Source organism: Protomyctophum bolini (assembly GCF_963924005.1).
Source record: "Protomyctophum bolini genome assembly, chromosome: 6".
NCBI lineage: Eukaryota > Metazoa > Chordata > Actinopteri > Myctophiformes > Myctophidae > Protomyctophum > Protomyctophum bolini.
In genome coordinates, this window is record NC_137867.1 from 32,785,733 (window position 1) to 32,791,732 (window position 6,000).

Sequence of the window (6,000 nt, forward strand, 5' to 3'; positions counted from 1 at the left end):
GCTTCTGTGCTGGTTCTGGACAACCGGAAATGCAGATTACCTGTTCCACCCATCTGTGTGCGTCTGTGTCCCTTTTATGCCCATATATGGAGATTTCTGTATGTATTTCTCTGTGTCCCTTTATTCCTATATATCTGAGTTCTGTGTCAGTCATGCCCAAATATGGATTGTTGTGATGTCAGAACAGGCCAGCTTATGGAATTCTGTGTCAGGCATGCCCAAATATGGAGTGGTGTGATGTCAGAACAGGCCAGCTCCATATATGGACCATGGGCAGGGGCCCTGTCCAGAGCCCGGGAGAGGCCTTTTTGGGGCGGTTCTGGAGAACCGTGGGTCTGACCGACTCGACACAGGGCACTGCAAGCCCTGCGGGGGTGTGGAACGCGTGTTACGAATTTGAAGTTGGTGGGGCGAACGGTTCTCATGGATTACACACGTACAGACAGACATTTATAGATAGATATAGTACGTGAGCAGCGCATGTTCTTTTGTTTGTTAAAAGTGTGATTGTGAGATCTGTTTCACTATACATCGAGAGTGAGTGGAAAAATTCACAGATAATGATGATTGTCAATATTTTGACTTGGATCATGCCCAGCAGCCCAGGCAGTATACAACCTACATTTCTACCAAAGCTCAACATCGCTTTAGACTGAAAGCAATTTTCATCATATGTATCCTCTTACAGAAATTTGCCTCAACTTGAAATCAAATAGTTGTAAGAGCTCAGGGAACTATTTGAAACAATCTTTTTCAGCATGCATTGGCTTCTTCCTCTCCGTGCATCTAGTGCAGTGTAGTGTGGCTATGGGCTACGATGTGCAATGGGAAGTCATTACAGCTTTTGTCTGATGCGGTATGTTCTCAATCCCTCGCTGCTACATTTATATTTCATATCTCATGTTTCACACTGTATTAACAGCTGTGCCTTGTTTTTGCCATCTGCAAACAATTACTTGAGTTTACTTGGCTTTGTAATAATAGCATGTTTTCTTCTTGCAACTCTCTCAATAGACAACATACTGCACATTCTTGACAGGTGCTGAGGCGTTGGCTCAGGAGACACGGTGAGCAGGATTATTACTGCATTATTTAGCCCTCCTGAAATAAACAAACTCACTTCCTCACCAGCATCATGTGTGACTACCAAGTCGGCGTTGTATTTTGGATTGCGCCAGCTCTGAGCATCCAATTATGATTTACGTTGCCTACTAGCAACCCCAGTGCCCCTTTTCACCTACGACAAGACCCACTTAGTGTACAATATTTCCCCCTCTATACCCTCTCATTTGCTCACTATCTCCTCCTTTTCTGACCTTTTTACATTCACCTTGGCTTGTTTCACCTACTTCCTATCACCAGAGTGGCTCAGGTTCCGCTCTGCAGTCTAGTTTCAGTATAATAACTTGACACTTCACATTGCATTAGTCTTAGTCCCGACAACAAGGTTATGTGACCTATAGTGTCAGAGAGCATACTCCATGCTTGCCTGGAGTAGCTATTTATCAAGACAGCTTTGGGCCACCTATGATTCAGAGCAGAACAAATACAGATGTGAGGCGGTTATACAGGGGACATATTTGTCCAGCGTCTAAAGCTTTACCTCGCAAACACCATATAACAGACGGTCTCTCTCACAGGGCTTGTCCCCTTATAATGGGACATTTCATCTTAAAACCCACTGTACTCCCAATGTAAATGTGTAAACCGTAAGCACTTTGCAAAAGAGTAATACATTATGTAAAAGAGTATGTTAATACAACATAAATAAGTGGTTGTCGGTGGTCTCCTTGCTCGTCTACTATACTGAGACATTTAGATAATGTGCTACCTTTTCTAGTTGACATGGGGTATTGCATGAAGTTCAAAGAGTAATATACCAATGAATAAAAATGTACGTGCGGAAGACTTGGGTTCGGTTCCTGCAGGACATAAATCTTATGAATTGCAGTTTTAAAAGAACCCTGACTCATTGCTATCCAAGCATTGAGCTAGCCATTTGGGTTGGGGCACGAGCGAGATAGAGGTGTAGACCCTGGGCGCCAAAGAAGAAGAAGAAGGCTGGCTGTGTGAACCCTAAGGAAGTCATTAGGATACCAGTGACCTCACTGGTGCAGCACTCATACAAGTTAGCCTTTGGCATGATGTCAAACTTCGCATGCCATCAATCATTCCATTACCCCTGGCCACCACATATGACGAGCATATAGACACTGACCATTCGGGAACATTATCACGATGACAAAGAAACGTGTTAAAGTGAAATCCAATGGAACTGGTGACAGCAGGTCTAAGTTCAATGGACCGTTTGTCAGGGCTATAACATGCAGTATTTGGGATCCTGCCTTTTTAACTTCAGGAGCTGGGCCATATTGACAAAATCGACTCTCGTTATAATGTGATGTTATTTCGTGGATGATTATTGATGGCCTTCAGAAGATATTCACAAAATAATTGTGGGGAAAAGATCATTAGAGTCCATGTCGTTAAAGGGACACTTCACCCTTTTTGCTAAAAAATATATGGTAATGACATTTAGGAGCTTTAGAACACTTTCCTGGGGGTCTTTATGTGTGTAATATGTGGTTTTAGATATTTTAGATTGTAGCAGTGAGCCCAGTGTCTCTGATGTCATGGACACTGGGATCACTTACTTCCTGGAATACATGTGGTCTCAGTAAGACAGACCTGCCCTATCCACAAGGAGGAGCAGTGCACCAAAGTATTATGGGAATTGTAGTCCAGGAAGGAAGTGAGCCCAGTGTCCATGACATCAGAGACACTGGGCTCACAATTATACATATTAATTATGACAGCCAAACAGACAATATCCTGTCTCGTGCTATTGATATTAAGCTCCAACACAGTTGAACTTGTAACAGTCATATTTATTGTATAACCTAAATATTGGGAATATTCTTGTACTTCTTCAAGCCTATTACCTGCTGTAAGGTGATAGATTGTGATAGTGACATACGTCACTATCATGTATTTGTGCCATTTTTGGATCTCTAAAAAGATTAGGTAGAACGTGTTTTTATTTTAAACAAGATTTATGTTCCTGCGTTGCCTTTCTATTGCATATGCCATTTGGCTCTCCGTGATTTAGACCTATAATAAAAATTCAACTCATCCTCAACCATCATCCAACATGAAACCTCATCTGTAGCCAGAGTCACTCGCACTGTGCAGTAGGGCAATGCAGCCCTTTGACCATGAGGTATGTCTTACCTTAATCAGGAAACAGGAAAGAGAACCTATAGCACATCTATAGCTTCTAGAGAGGAAGGCTATGGAAATAAGAAAAAACAGTCATGTACTGTAAATCCCATGAGGATTTTCTAGTTTTTTGTTGCATTGTTCTTGAATGTGTTCCAAGAAATGCCTAAGAAACCATTTTGAACCAGTCTGGTTCTCCACCACACCTCCAGCTGCATATTTTATTTCATGGGTCTTCAACACAATGCTTACCTTAATTATTGTATTTATCATGTTCTCTCTCTCTCTTTGTCTTCGTTTTCCCCTCTCTCTTTCCCCATTCTTCTTTCCCCCCCCCCCCTTGCCCCCCCTCCCCCTGCCTTGCCCCCCCCCCCCCTGTATGTCTCTCTCCTTCTCTCTCTGTGACCAGTGAGTCTCAGGGGTCTGTGCGGCCCCTGTCTGTTTCCTGGTGGTGTCTGGGAGCCCAGGTCTACGAGGCACCAGGATCATTTTCCCTCTGTAGCTGTTGTCACTAGCATGGACCCAGCTAATTCATCTTGCTAATGGCAGGTGGGTCGGTTGAGCGCTATTATTGTGATTTCCTTCTCTCTTTTTTTCCTCTGTGGCTGCAGTTTCTTGATCTAATAAAATTAGGGAAAGTAGACTTAAAACAAGACAGCTCTGCTTGCTGTCAGCATGTTCAAAACCACATTTTAGCTGGGAAATCAAACTGGCTGTTTGAAGACTTTTTTGTATAAACAGTAAAATATAAGAAATGAACACAATTTGATAATAAGTAAATACATAATAGAATAAATAATAATATATTTATAAAGGTGTAATTTTACAAGGTAATTTAATTCCTTGGCTGAGAATATAATCATGCTTATAGACTACATTCTCTGTAGTTTACAGAAATTAAATTCATCCATTTAAAAAAAATTGATGAATATAGGGATTTGGGGAATGAATTCCTTGTGCTTTTTTTATTCTTTTCCTGAGAACAGAATATAGAGTTAACAGAGTAAAGGCAGTCAGTTAGACTCACTGGGGCATGAATCTCTAGAGAGCAGCGGACATGGAATGAGCCCAGCCTGATTTCAGTCATGGAGGAAGGTCGTCACCGCACAAATGAAAAACATGAGAAGTGGTTGGAGGTCTAAGCAAGTCCTCAGACTGCACTCAGTGGGAGCAATTAAGTTCCCCCTCTTCCTCAACATAGGTAACCAGATCTTCCTTTTGACATTCTCAATAAAAGGTCATTTACAGGATGGATAAAATAATCACGCTCCATAGCCGGAGAGCCTCACACAGCACAACACAAACTTCCTATTCGCGGTCTGAGCTATGGCCAAAAAAGAAAATAGCACATGTTATTTACAAAATCAACAAGGACGTAAAATCAAAGATTTAATTCACATAGGAGAACAAGTGGAATGCATTTAAAGGATGATTCAATGAGACATGTGCTGTGTCTTTGGAATCTGTGTGCGGAATCTTCATCGCATGAATTTCAAAACCTTGGAACACAGTCCAGCCCAACCGCAAGAATTCATTACCATCATTGCTAGGCTGACACAAATTAAGTCCTAGTACTTTCTGCCTTGCCTCTCAGACCACAATACTTCATCATAAGTCATCCTTAATTTGTTTGGTTGTCGCAGGCGCCTGTTGTCAAGTCTGTTAGCTCGCAGCTTCCTTTGTCAAAGCTGTCAGGCTGCAGTGGACTAGTGCAGGAAAGGAGCAGTGTGATTTTCACACTGTCACTGATCCCTCTCCTGAATATGTGGAACACAGTCACATAACTCATAAGTCAGAAATTCTAAAGTCATTCACCTCTGTACTTCAACGGTCAACGAATGAGGTAATCATAGAAAACGAGGCTATATCAAACCCCATTATTCTTGCAGTATTTTCAAAACCTACCGTTCCAACGTTATATTACATCTTCCAGGAGGAATCTTCCCAGGGTATTTTCTTTTATTCAACATACTCCCAGTACATTTTTGTTCTATAGTTCAGGTAGCCCCATAGCAGCAATGTTCTAAAGATAGAGCTATCGGTCTGTTGGTCCATCCATCCGTCTGTCCACCATTTTTGTCCTAAATAGCACATCTTGAAAACTACTGGCTCAATTGCCATGGAATTTGAGTTTCACCTTCATGTTCTGTAGAGAGCACTGTTTCCCAAACAGTGGGTTGGGACCTGTCATGGACACATTTGTATGGGTCGTGAGTAAATATATTGAATTTATTTATATTTACATAAATGAATGGACACATTTTTATGGGTCGTGACGTTGGGACATGTGTTAATATGTTAATACGTCTTCTTTTTTCTTTTTTTACAACATTTTACGGTGATTTCTTTATTAATATTTACTATATGTTTCCCCAGGAAATTACATCTGGCCACAAAAGATCACGATCTACTGAATGTGAAGGTAGAGGTACTAGGGGGATGCCATACTATGTGTCATAGGCTCAATATGTCAGTTTGTCACCTCCCCCTTCACATTCAATAGAGCCTGTGATCTTTTGTAGCCAGATGTAATTTCTTGGGTTCTAGTAGGACTATAGTAAATAATACAAAATAAATCACCATAGTTTTTTGTAAAAAATACATATTTAGCACGAATTCCCCCACCTCCCGTCAAAAATAGCTAAAATCACTAAAACGAAAGAAAGCCGCAAACAAAAAAAGAATGTACACTCACCTTTTACTTTCTCTAATAACAACCAAAAACATGAACCTTGGTTGAAAAAACCCAAAGTTGCCCTTTAACTGGTTAATTCTAATTCA